This window comes from Nicotiana sylvestris, chromosome 5 (assembly GCF_000393655.2).
Source record: "Nicotiana sylvestris chromosome 5, ASM39365v2, whole genome shotgun sequence".
NCBI lineage: Eukaryota > Viridiplantae > Streptophyta > Magnoliopsida > Solanales > Solanaceae > Nicotiana > Nicotiana sylvestris.
Window position 1 is genome coordinate 66,096,681 of NC_091061.1, and position 14,494 is coordinate 66,111,174.

The 14,494-nt window shown below is 36.5% G+C and overlaps 1 pseudogene; it reads right to left on the reverse strand.

The window, feature by feature from the left end:
* Positions 1–4,895: 4,895 nt before the first annotated feature.
* On the reverse strand, positions 4,896–13,441 carry LOC104212581 (beta-galactosidase-like; annotated as a pseudogene).
* Positions 13,442–14,494: the final 1,053 nt, after the last annotated feature.

Below are 14,494 nucleotides of genomic sequence, written 5' to 3' on the forward strand. Positions count from 1 at the left end.
AGGCACGGAAGTTGAGAAAGAAGATAAGGGTATTTCGTCTAAAACAGGCCCTAAACTTCCACTGCCAAAACCACTGAAGAAAAGTTGATCATAGATTCATGGGTATCATGGGGAGTGACGTCATCGTCAGGAATTATTACTGGGGTTTCAACAGGTTCGGTAAGAGGAACAGAAAGACGAGGGGAAACTTCAACTTCGTCATCAGAGACGATGCGTCTCCTAGCTCGTGGCCTCGTCACCAGGGAACCCCCATCTTCCTCTTCTTCAGAGTATCCTTCTTCAACAGTTTTCCTTTTTGCAGAAAAAGAACCCAAGACTATTTCTCAGGCTCTTTCTAAAGAGATACGGGTTTCCGAAGGAGTACGAGTTCCCGAAAAGACACGAGAGGCCGCAACTGCTTCAGCAGTAACTCCTCGAATAGCAAATCCTGATAAAAAGAAGGATGGAAGTTAGAACCATAAAGAAAAATATATACATGCATGAAAGATGAAATAAAACTCTTACCATGAGTCTTTACTTTCCAACCGTAACGGTTAGAAAGTATTTTTCAAGATCTACCATCTATTGGTGCGGCCTTCCGCAATTTATCTACCCAACAACGAAAATTAGAAATATTTTCCACCACTCCCATGATTGCTAAAAAAAAGGAGGAGCAAAAATTAGAGAAGTTGATAAACTTGAAGGAAAAAGGTACGAGATAGATAAAAGACTTACATGAAAAATTCCGCTTCTCAAGGAAGGGAACGTTTTCTCACCCACTAAACCAACAGTGGGGGCAGCAACAAATCGGGCGTACCAGCCATGGTCTTTGTCATCTTCAAGGCTCACTAAAACCCTCTTACTCCTGACCACTAGGGTAAAAACGCCATTATGGAAAAGTCTAGGGGAGTAAAGATGAATCAGTTGAGGGAAAGTAAAGGAAACGTCAGCCAAATTGGTTAGATGCCTCAAACAGGCAATAGCCCTCCATATGATTGGGCCAATTTGACCCAAACAGACGTTAAAGAAACGGCAAAATTCATGAATAACTGGGTCAATAGCTGGTATTAACCCTAAAGTGAAAGGGTATGTATAAACAAAAGAGAACCCAGTCAAGTAAGAAGTAATTCTTTGATTTGTATTAGGGATAATAATGGGAAAAGCATTACTCCAATGGCAGTCTTTGCGAACTACAGGAGTTAAAAATTCTGTAATTTGAGTGGGGTAAGCGCCAGCACGATCTAAGGCGGAAACCTGGTTTCTAAGATATTCCCTATCATGGTAAAAAGATAATTCTATAGGGACTATTTCCTCTACTAAAGGTTCACGTAATGGTTCAGGAGGTTCTTTATCCCTAGAAGAAGATCTATGAGAAAGGGAACCTCTGGTTCTGGAAGAAGGACCAGAACTAGGTGAAGGTATAGACGAACCACCACCGCGAGTAAACCCAAAGCTACGAAGTCTACCGCCCTTTCTATGTCTAATAGGGGCATTAGGGAAGGTATCAACAATGGGAACTCTCCTAGGGTTAGGATTTGGTGAAGACATAGCGAAGAAGAAGAAGAATGTCAGGAATTAAGTGTTCAATAAACTTTATGTGGTAAAAGACAATGAGAGAAGTTATATTTATATTAATACGCCACCGCCAAAGGTAAAAGTGCAGTGATGGAAGGACCATAATAATGATAACTGGCACTTCGTGAATAGTGGAGCCGTAAAAAGCCTTGAAAAAGGGCTGCAAAACTGCAGAACTAATGAAAAAAAGACACGTGTACGGAGCATTAAATGGAAGCGTCAATTTTGTCATAGCATTAATGGTGACAAAAATTCTCTTTTAATGAAATCCACTTCCCAAATATTCAACTGATGAATAAATGGAAAGTGGGGGGACTATCTGTATTGGGAAAAATTGTATTTAAATATAAAGGTGACGTGACGAATACGTATCGAAACACGTGGACTGGTCAAATGGTCAAAGAATTACAACTAGCCAGGAAGCACGAGTTGCAACAGATACGAGCAAATGGCAGAGGAAGAGGCACGGGCAGGAATACAAATAACCCAGCACCCGTACCTATCTAAGTCATTTATGTCCGAGAATCAAAAGGAATGAATCTGACAATAGAAAAGAGTGCAGATACGGCATTTAATAGGCATTAAATGTGGAATACGTTAGAAAATTTGTATTATAATGATTATGTAACGTAGCATTAAATGTCTTTAATTACTCATAATAACCTCATTATGATTTGGGTAAAACGTATATCTCCAAGATATCTATAAAAGGGAGACATCTGATCAATTGTAATGACACGAAATACTATTGCTATAAAACTTTGGTTTACTTGTTTTTCTCTTGATTACTCTCCTGCTACTTAAATTACTTCCTTTTATACATTCTTTTGATTATCAGTAACTCGTGTTCTTCTAACTTCTAGCTTTGACTAAAAATTTATTTTTTGGTTAAACAATATAGACATGGTGTTATTTTAGCATTATGCTTAAGCAACGATTTTGCTTCCAATTATGCACGTAAAAATTCATTTTGTTTAGATGCTTCACATTAATACCAATTCTAACTATTGAAACATAATTCTCTCTGTTGCTGCATTTTTATTTTACTCGACATATTTTAATGTCAAAAATCATCTCTCTATTGTTGGCCGCCCGAACTATTTGAATTATCAGGTGTTTGAGATGGTAATAGTTTAGCTCATTAAGTTTTTTCATTCTTTTAAGGAAGTATTTGAAAATGCTATCAAATTCAACTTTCAATGAAGCAAATATGTGGTAAGTGATAGACTTTAATGAATGACTAAATGACACAAAGCCAGTATTATTACTGTTATTTATAGGGATATAGATATATATACAAGGATAAGTATATCACCTATAAAAGATAAGTACCAACAGCCCATCATATTCATGGGATACTTACAAATAATTCTATGAGATAAATCCTCAAACTCCTGATACGCCCCCTCAATCTGGACCGGAGCCCAATGTCAAAAAGAATATTATGAATCCAAGATGTCTCAACAACAGTATATGCGATAGCTCTGTACTCGGCCTCTGTAGAATAGTTTGAGTCTATTGGTTGTTTCTTTGCACTCCACGAAATAAGATTAGAACCCAAAAAATGCATACCTTGTGGTGGACAGTCAACTATCAGGACAACCAGACCCATCAGCATCTGAATAAGCAACAATCAGATAGGTGGATGCGGGGGTACGTAAGAACAGTCCAAATGTGATGTACACTGAAAATACGCTTGACTTAATGAAAATGAGTAGTATCCGGAGCATGCATAAATTAAAAATAATTTTAACAGCATAGTCAATATCTGGACGAGCCATAGTCAAACATTGAAGAGTGCCAACCATACTCCAATATTTACTAAGATGTGAAATTAACTCACCATCTATAATAGAAAGAGAGTGGGTGAAGTAATAGTGGTGCGAGTCGGCGTGCATGTATGCATATGAAAATTAAGAAGCAAATCAAAAATATGATTTTGTTGTGACAAATGAAGACCATTAGAAGAACGAACTGCTTGAATACCAAGAATAATAAAGATCACAAGTCTTTCATCACAATTGCCCAGAGAGACGACTAATTGATCAAGAGGATAAGAATGGTTGCCAATAAGAATGATGTCATCAGCATAAAGTAATAAAATAAGAATACCAGACAAAAAATGGCGAACAAACATGGAACCATCTAATTTGCTGCAAAAAAAAACATGAGTTAGGAGAAATGAACTAAACGATAAACCAATCATGTGGTGCCTGCTTCAAACCATAATGCGCTTTGGTTAGTTTGCAAACATGTTGAGGATAGTTAGGATGAGTAAAATCTGGGGAGGTTTCATAAAACTTCCTCATTAGGAACACCATGCAAAAAAGCTTTACTGACATCAAATTGACGAATAGTCCAAGAAAAGAAAACAGTAAGGGAGAGTACAATACGAACAGTGGCAGCGTGGGCAACAAATTAAAAGTTTTATGATAATCAAGGTCAGGTTGTTGATGAAATCCCCGTCCAACAAATCGTGTCTTGTATCACACAACTAATCCATCTGGGTTATATTTATTACGATAAACCCATTTACAATTGACTAAGTTCAAGTGAGGTTGAAAAAGAATAAGAACCCGAGTATTATTTGATAAAAGTGCATTAATATCATTTGCCATGGCCTGCTGCCACTTTGAACTTTTCACTGCCTAAGAGAAACAAGAAGGTTCAATTTCTTGAACAGTAGCGTTCAAAGAAAATATTTGTTTTTGGTTTAGAAATACCAGACCTAGAGTGAGTTTGTATTGAATGAGCAGAGATACCGAAGTAGGAGGGGAAGAAGTGCTAGTTTGCAGTGAGCAAGGTGGAGATCACGAAGAGAGAACACTAGAGCAATACCCAGCAGAAGGATCTATGATGGACACATGATCAGTGGATTTTAATGTAGAGCACGGGGAGAAACACTTGAGGGAGGCGGAGAAGACGACTTAGAAGTGGACCCACTAGAGCTAAAGTGGGCATATATCTGCAAAGGAGATAAAGGTGCAGTAACTACAAGAATATCAATATTGCTATATTTACAGTAACATAAAAAACAGCATCAACCCAAAATTGGGATGGTAAGTAAGGATAGTATGCACTATATTGATTCTATGTTGATGTTTCGTTCAGTCACCACAGTTTATATGAGGATTTTGCTGGCTCATTTGATACCATAATAATCTTTAATAAATGGCTCAATGAACAGAGAACCAGTATTGCTATATTTACAGTAATATGGGTATATACAAGGATAAATATATCATATAAGTATAGAGTCCTTCACATATATGGGATAATTACAAATATTGCTATGAGATAAATCCTTAAGAGTCCTAATAGTAAGATGCAAAAAACGATGCAATGCCTTTATAGAATTTTTTCAAATAACTGTTACACAGTGAGATTATTACAAATATAAAGGGAAAATTGGCTCCCTGGTTATTTCATAAACACAGTTTTTATATATTCCCTTTCTATTCCAGGTTTTCAACCATTTTGGAGGAATGGTGGCCTGGATCAATGAATTGTAGTTGTATATCCATACAAGAAGCTTATCTAAATTCAAAATTATACTGGCCTATGGTATCGAGATGCTGTACAATTTCTTCAAATCCAATAACCGAATCAGCAGCCCTCGTGTCTGAAATCAGAGCTTGCAGAGAAGCAAGGAAATTTTTTCTGAAAATGATATTCCTGTAATCACGTATTTCTGCATTTATAATGAATTGATTTTGGTTTCACTTTGTCTCCAACTCCCTTTAATAATCTCATCTGCAAATAGCTTCCACAGATAGCTTCTTTGAAGTATTTGGACACGGATCTCCTCCAAAAACTTCAGGCACAACATTTAGTGAACAAGACTGCCGTCCAATGCAATTCTGTGATATCCATTTGAAAGTTAGCAAATGTAAGCAAAGCATAGGAATATTTATCACGAACGCCTTTAACTGGCTAGCAAACAGACTATATGTTAAAACTGAGGCTAAAGCTGAATCTTGCGTTTAGACACGAAGCAAAATAAAGAACTTTGAATCAGGAAACCAGGTAATTGCAATTTCCAGTCATCAGTCAGCACTTTGGTCTCAGAAAACTTTGAAGTAATTACATAATGTAAAAAAAATGACACACCTTTTCAAATGCATCATATGACTTGTGAGAATGGCAGGTACCCTCTCGGAAGTTTCCACAAGTTCCTTGTGGCACTCCGTAACTAGCAAACTGTATTTTTGAGATTTTCTTCCCATCTGGACACCACAAGTGAGCTTTCGGATGCATATTATTTGATTTCCCAGAGCTCACCGTTCGCCAGTTTTTTAGAGTTGGCTGCCCATCAACAATATCAGCACAAACTCTGGCAGTTGCTCTTCTAACCAAAGAAATTCTTGTTGGAACACCACCCCATTCTTCAAAAACTACCAACAGATTTCCACTTGGTTTCAGCCATGATCTTGGGACATGATACCTAAAAATCATCAGTTTCACAATTCATTTGCTTTCAGACAACAAGCTCAAGTTCTCTTCAGATTGCACCTTGAAGAAGTAGGCTAATTTTCTCTATGGTCAATCTTGTTAGCTTTTAAAAGCATGTTTGATTCTAGTGAATATGACGCATAAATGCATCCCCTCAATTCCCAAAGTAGGAAAATCAGTGTAGTCCATAATCCAACCCAAAATTTGCTGGAAATAATATAAATCCCTTACCATCTTTGAGAAGGCTGTCCACAGTTTGTCTGACATTTCTTTTCAGTGTACTCTCCAGCATAATTGCATTCCCCACAGTGGCCCTTTGCTATGTATCCAGGCCAGTGGCGGCCTACACCTTCACCGTTTACCCATATTTGACCTTTTCCCATACTTACCATGTCTAACGCTACTGGATCATTTCCTTCAGGTGCATCAAATGTAGCCTGGAAAATCTTTGGTATATTAACTGTGCTATTTTATTCAAGTCGTAAAACTGACAAACCATGTCCGATGGTGTACATTTAATGTGATCAAAAATTGTATCATAATGTTGACATTTACATAAGGAATTTACCTTGTACCAAGTGAGGGGCTGCCTTTGAGCCAAAAGTTAACCTTCAACCCATTCAACAGAGGAACCTCCACTTGAGGTATGAAAACTTAATGATTCACCTTTTAGACCAACCTGCGGATAAAAAACCATAGATGTTTTACACCTCCATTCTCTTGGTTTCTCCTACATTCTAATAGCTTGGAATGTACAGATGGGAGTGGATCCTAGTATCTACAGTTGTCTATTCAAAGAAACATAAACGCAAAATTTCTTGTTATCTTGGAAGACACTGGCTTTTAGATTTGGACAAAACACTTGGTAGAAAAGAGGGAGAGTTATTAGGGAAAAAACCTTGTAAGACCATCTTTGTATTGTCAAGTCTCTTGTCCCATCATTGAGACCACTCAATGTAACTGGACCAAGAACTCCAGTATTCCATGTCTCAAAGTGCAAACCAACATTCTGAAATGCATTTACTAGCATAAATACCATGAAAGTTTAAATTTTCCTTTTAAAGAGAACAGCGAAACAGGAAGTAGAACTAACCGGGAGACCAACAGCAGCACTGAGCAAAGAAATCTTGTTAATACCGGCTCTTAGTTTCACATTGCCACTATATGTCAGTTTTGGATTATCTAATCCCCCATAAACAGTTCCTACCACAAGGTAAAGCCAAATAGAAGCGAAATGGAGATAAGAACGGACAATTAGACGTATTTATCAATCCCTATTCCCAAATAGAGTGCAGGTGTCACTACCTGATAGTTGGCCATTGATGAAGACATGCATAGCATGGCCAGCAGACATAACAGTGAGAAAAGGGTCCTTTCCATTCTTTAGAAATCCTTCATCAGGCCCTACGTTTACACTGGGGCAAGTAACCAAAAGATTATAAAAAATATTGAATCTACCAACTAAACATAAAAATCTTTTGAAAGAAGCAAGGAGATGAAGGTACCCACTCTGTCATGTACCACAGATAGTCTGAGGAATCTCTAGTAATATTTATCTGCTCCAGTAGTCCATTGGCTGAAAGCGTGTCGCTTTCTTCAGCAGATGGAGTTTCTTCGCTGTATGACTGCCAAGATAAACTGCCAACTACAGGTGCCATCATCATCTGTGAGCATTGGGAGCTAATCTGCAGCAGTTTGCAAGAAGATATTAGAAACTCTGCTCCTGAACATTCATATGCATTTTAACAAATCTTTTATATTTTTTTAAGAAAATATTAGTATATCTTATCAGAATGACGTCTTTCCAGATTAACAACGAAAATCAGAACTAGTAAAGATAGATTCAGTAAGAGTTTCTCTCATCACCCTAGCGGTGTTGTAAACAGCAGTTTTGCAATAAGGAAGAATGCTGATGGACCATGGAGACAGGTCATACTGCATAGTCTGAAAGGTGACTTTAACTGAATATTTAGTGTCATAGTTGGATAGGAACGCAGCACAATCCCCGGATTTTGATCTAAAGACATGAGCCTGTTGCTGGATATAAAAATGTAAATCATAGTTAGATGAAAATTAAGATCATAATTCAACTAGAAGGCTAAAGATTCTATATTAGAATGACCTCTTGATTCTTTCCAAGCCAATTTACTGTGGGATATGAGGAAATTAAAGCTGGTTCAGATAGCTTGATAGCTTTATGCAAATCCCTCAAGTGCCCATACTTTGGTTCATTCAACAGCCCTATTACATCATAGAATAAATCACCTTTCCATTATTTTACTTTTTATGTGCAAATGTGTCTAAATTTGAGAAAACACAGTTATATGACTTGCTTTATTTTCCATACCATATTCATCTAGCGGAGCATCGTAATCATAGCTAGTGGCAATGAAAAGTGCTGAAGTTGTCCGACCAAAATTTGTTCCCCCATGGTACTGCATATACATGGAAAAAAATATTTTAATTAAAAAGATGCTCATCTTTAATAAGATCCTCTAGTTAACAATTTCACTTAAACAAAAACAAAACTAACCATGTAGTAATTGAAGAATGAGCCATTGTTCTGAATAAACCTTGCAACTGAAAAAGCCAAATCTTCAGCTGGTCTACGAGGAACTGGACCACCGAATTTCGTATACCTGAACAAGTAGAATAGAAAGTTAATTGACATTAAACTAATGATAAGGAAGGTGGCTGAGGTAGTATGGGCTGTTGGGAAGACTAACAACTCTAAACCAAGAGCATTGCATCACTTGTTTTCTGTCTGCAGCTGAAAGGAATACTCGTAGTCGTAGGTTCAGATCTCATAGAAGAGAAGGGTGTCAACTAGTTAGAGAGAACATTGTGCAACTTCACCTCTATGGGCAAAAGTACTATAGATACATGGCAAAGGCATCTGGAATATTTGAATAGTTATCCTGTATAGGAGTAGTTTGTTGAAAGTTTTGTTTCCTTTTGAGAACTGACTCATGAGTCAAATTGTACATATTTCCATACATGGTTAAATAAAAAATTTCAGTTTAACCAAAAACAAAATATTTTTAAACTCTTGGAAATTACCAGGCAGTCCAGACTTCTGTCCACATTTTAGGTTTGTAGGGCTTATTAGGACGGAAATGTCACGACCCAAACCGAAGAGCCGCGACAGGCACCTGGTGCCTTACTCAACCGAGTACCAACATAACATATCTTTCTTATTATACTATCTTGAGTAAATGAGCCAGAAACCCGTCATGAGATAACAAGAATAAAAGATAAGGGAATACTCAACATATGACGACCCAACATGATATACAAACTTATACATGTGACATACGGGTCTATAAGGCCGACATGACCATGTGTAAACTCAACACATAGGCCAACAAGGTCATACAAGTATCCATAAACCCGACATCTGTCTACAAGCCTCTAAGAGTACATAAAATCATAAAGGTCGGGACAGGGCCCCGCCATATCAATCAATATATATCCAAAGCATACTGACCAAATAGGCAACTCCGGAGCAAGTGGAGTGCACCAAAACCTCCGCTGAGTTGATAGCCTACTAGGAGGAATGTCAACCTATCAATTGGGATCTACGGGCATGAACACAGCGTCCCCAGGAAAAAGGGATGTTAGTACAAATAAAGTACCGAGTATGTAAGGCATGAAAGCATAAACAAGAACAGTAATATAAAGAGAGATAGAGGAGATACAACCTGTAACATCTGCGTGCCTCTGGGGCTACTGACATGAAATGCATAATACATATATATATACATAAACTTTTAAAAACATACACCTCTGTAGGCATCATCATCACCATCATATTGTACCCGGCCTCAAAGAGGACTAGGTAAAAATGTACCCGGCCATAATAAGGTTCGGTAGAATCGTACCCGGCCACGTGGAGCTCGGTAAATCCAACTAATCAGTGGTTGCACAATAGGTGTCGTACCCGGCCTACTATAGCCGGCTCGGTAAAGTAAAATAGATACTATATATAATGCATGCTAGACTCATGGAATCACGTTCTAAATCTTTTGGAGTGACTTAAGGTCGTTGCACATTCGATTAACATTATGGACATCATACCATCAATATGAGCTTCTATAGGATTCAAGGATCATACATACTTGCTTAAAATAACTTTATAAGGAAAGAACAACATGGGCAACCTTAGTTTCTAGGAGTAGATCCGTTATGAAATAGCGTATTCATTTCACTTTAGATCATGCCAAAAGGAAGAGGGAAGTGCCTTAACATACATTAACCATGGTGAGTCCTTAATACCTCCCAAGCTACTCTTCAAACAACTCAACTCAATCTACCATTGTATAAGGAGATTCAAAATCAATGTTGAATAAAGGCTAAGTCTGCAACTTAAACTTGTAGCTCGTTTATATAAATTCGGGCAGCATCTCCCCTGTAACAAGAGCCTCCTCCAATATCATATACCAACAACAATTACCAGAGAAATCCAGCAATACATAATTATCACTAACAAGACACCATAAAACAACAACAAGTCATAACTATTTTACGACGAGCGACAAGCTCCAATTGGAATTCATATACCCCATATCATCCCTTATATACTTTTTACTTTAACTTAATAGTATCATTAACATGATAATGAAGTCATTCATCAATAATTCTAGCCTTATACCATATATCCATAACAAAGAAAATGATTCACAACTCCAATTATTCTTAATTAGCAACTTTATTCACTAGTTCATGTCTAGTTCATCCATATAACTTAACCAATGTCAAGATAACCTTAAGAACATGTAGGAACACAATATATTTACCTCATACAGTAGATGCAAGTTGAAACCCATGTTATATTTAGCTTACAACAACCCAATACACCCCAATCAATTCATATCCAAAACGACTACTATAGTAGTGTCAAACATAATGACTAATCCATGATTTTGCCATTATGTGGTGTTTCTCCACACCATTTATCCTCCAAAAACTCCATTTAACAGCAACAAAATAGACAACCCAAAAGCTACACGAAACAGCCCAAAAACAGTCCATTACAAGTCAAATAACTCGAACTCACGGCTTCCGATCACCGTCCCGTGAGTTCTAACTATTATGAAATCAATTAATCAACCTTCCTTGATATTTAAGAGAATAAAACCAGAAATTAAGAATTTCCTTAACTATTAAATACCTTTCAAAACTCAAACTACAAAGAGAGGCAATATAGCAATACTTACGTTGTGGGGATCGTTCTAGTGTTATTGCTTCTTGATTTCGTGCCCGGGATGATGGTATTATTTGAAACCCTTGTAGAGAGCTTAAGGGTGATGTTAGGGGTCTTATTTGGTCGTGCTCTCTGGAAATATGCAGAAAGAGACGAGATAAAGGAGATAATCTCCATTTTGTTGAAAAGTCAAAAGGTGCTACTTGGCACCCTATAATTGGCTCGTCTTCCAACGTTTATAACTTTTTATCCGGGTGTCGTATGAGCAAACGGTTAAAAGAATTGGAAACTACATTCCAAGACCTTCAATTTGGTATATAATATGTCCCAAAAAGACCTCACATAGCACACGAAATTTATTACTCAAAAAGCTTCATTACAAGGCAAATCCTTAGTCGGTTTTTCCGCAACTTAAATCCGATTTTTCTCAAACTTTATATTTCATATACAAACATCATATATAGTCATATCGTGACTTTAAACTCATTTAAATCTTGATTAAAAAGTCTCATATTCATCTTAACTTGCTTAACACTTCGGCAAACCTTTCTTGTCCTTGTAGAAGGATTTCATCCTTTTTGAGCTTACATCAATTGACTCACGACGTACTTTCAGGTACAAAAACATGGGTTGTAACAGGAAATCTTCGCAGTAGAAGCCATTGCAAGTATCAATCTGCAGCAGAATCAACAACTGTAAGTTCTGGGGAGAAATGACCAAAAAATCTTGACACAAGTCTTAGGAATTCTAGGTTTTTGTTTCAGAAATTGAGAATTGCTTACCACATGATCAGGGGCATCCTCTTGCTTACACATGATCCATGGGACTCCAATCTCTAAACCCACAGCCATTTCAGCTGCCCATTTTGTATAAGCTTTACCAGGACTACCAACTTCCCACTCAATTGGTCCATACTCATTTTCTATCTGCACTACAAATTTTCAAATTATGGGACTACAGATAATTAGAAACTAAAGACAAGAAATGAGCATATTTTCAAACCTGTGCCAAAATAATTGGTCCACCTTGAGGTTCAAACAAATTTTCTGACTTCATCATGTTGACAATTCTCTGTACAAATCCTTGCATAGCCAACTGCAACATAGTCAACAATTATCCCATTTGGAGTAACTGAGGAAGAAATCCAAAGTCATAAATCAAACCTTAAAAGGGCGATTGTCTGCTCTAAACTCCATACCAGGTACATATTTTAACCAAACAGGAAATCCCCTGCATAAAATAAAGATTGTAAAACCAGAGAAAACTGGAAAAATAAAGTCCATTTGCTTTTATTTGAATTACCCAAAATTCCATTCTCCACAAATGTAAGGCCCAATGCGGAGATTAACATAGAGGCCTGCTTGTTGTACCAATTTGATAAATTTAACCAGATCATACCTCCCCTCAAAATTAAACTGAAAACAGAAGGAAAAAGTCAATTTATCTTTTTCTTGATATTAATAGCATGACGAATATTTAAGCATTACTTTTCCAGGAGAGGGTTCATGCCCATTCCAGAAGACATAAGTCTCTATAATATCCAAGCCTCCATCTTTAGCCTTTTGAATAAGACCAGGCCACATCTGCAAAAATGACAACCTTCAGAAAAATTCTCACAGCCACATAGCGTTAAAGTAAACATAAATTACAGCAAAAAGAAGACGACCATTTGTCAGAAACCATTCTCAAATCACAAAAATATCCATTTGTCAAAAAGGCCATGAAAAAATATGAAAACGTTACAACTAAATTTTTGCATAATTACCTCGGGAGTGCTTCTTGGGTAATGAATTGAACCAGAAATAAGAATCCTTCTTTTCCCATTGATGATTATAGCTCTGTCATCATATGAAACAGTGGCCCTAACAGAGGAGCAAAATAATGAAAAGAAAGAGAAAAACAAAGACAGCAACAGTAACACATTGACACTCTGCATTTTCCAAGTTCAACCCCTGTACCAAAATGAATTTCTCAATAGAAAAATCGGTCCTTTTTACGTTCAGTAACTTGGCTTGATTGTCTTCAACATAGAGGTAAAAATTAGAAGAAAGAAAACACAAGCTGGCTAACTGGCTAAGGAATGGCACAACCTACAATGAGAGAAAGAGGAAAAAAGAAGAAGAAAAGAATCACTCTTCTGTATGTATGGTCTTATACAAGAATATTTTAATACTGAGCTATGTGTAACTGTTAAATGTACATTGGTTTTGAAGGTGTTTGTGTCAGGAGGGAAGCGAGGAAGGGAAGTTTCATCTGCTTTATAAATTACTACTCCCTCCATTCTAATTTATATTAATATGTTTGACCTAGGGCTGGGCATAATTTGGTAGATACCCAATTACCGTACCGAAATCGAAAATTTTGGTATTTGATATATGGTATTTTGGTATTTGGTATGGTATTTGGTTTAAGTTTTTTAAAGAATTGGTATTAGGTATGGTATTTGGTATTTTAAAATAAAATACTGAAATACCGATACCGTACCGAAAAATATATTATATTACACAAAACACATATTATCAATTATAATATAAATATAAAATAATCTAAAATTTTACTTTCCTTTATTCTCAAAGTTCATCAATTAACTCTAAACAACTAACAAGACATTTCTAATGATCAAATATTCTTTTATGTACAATTTTCTCTATTTCATTCGATATTTGCTAGTTTTGGACAAATTTTTTGTCAAAAAATATTTTCAATTTTATATTTTTGAGTACTTTAATTAGGAATATTAGAGTGTATGGCTTTATGCATTAGTTAGTATTCAAACCGAATAAACCGAAGCTACCGAACCGAATAAACCGAAACCGAAAGGAGAAAAATCGAACCATACCAAATTTAATTAGGTTAAGGTATTGGTATAGGATTTTAAGAAACCGAATACCGAAAATACCGAACCGAAATATCTAAATATTGTACCGTACCGACCGAAGAACATCCCTAGTTTGACCGAACACGGAGTTTAAGAAAAAATAAGTACTCTTGGAATTTGTGGTCTTAAACAATTCATAAAGGGGTTCATAGTATTTGTGTTGTAATAAAAGCTCCTCATTAAGGATGGAATTGGAAATTTAAGTTAAATTGTTTCCAAACTTAAAAATGGATCATTCTTTTTGGAACGGACCAAAAAGTAAATAGGTTCACATAAACTGGAATAGAGTGAGTATTAAAAGATTGAAAATGGGGCCCACCTTCCTAAATGGGGATCACAGTTTGTTTATTTATTTGATTTAGAAACTTCCTTCAATAATAAAATATTCTAGCAATGATATACTCCTA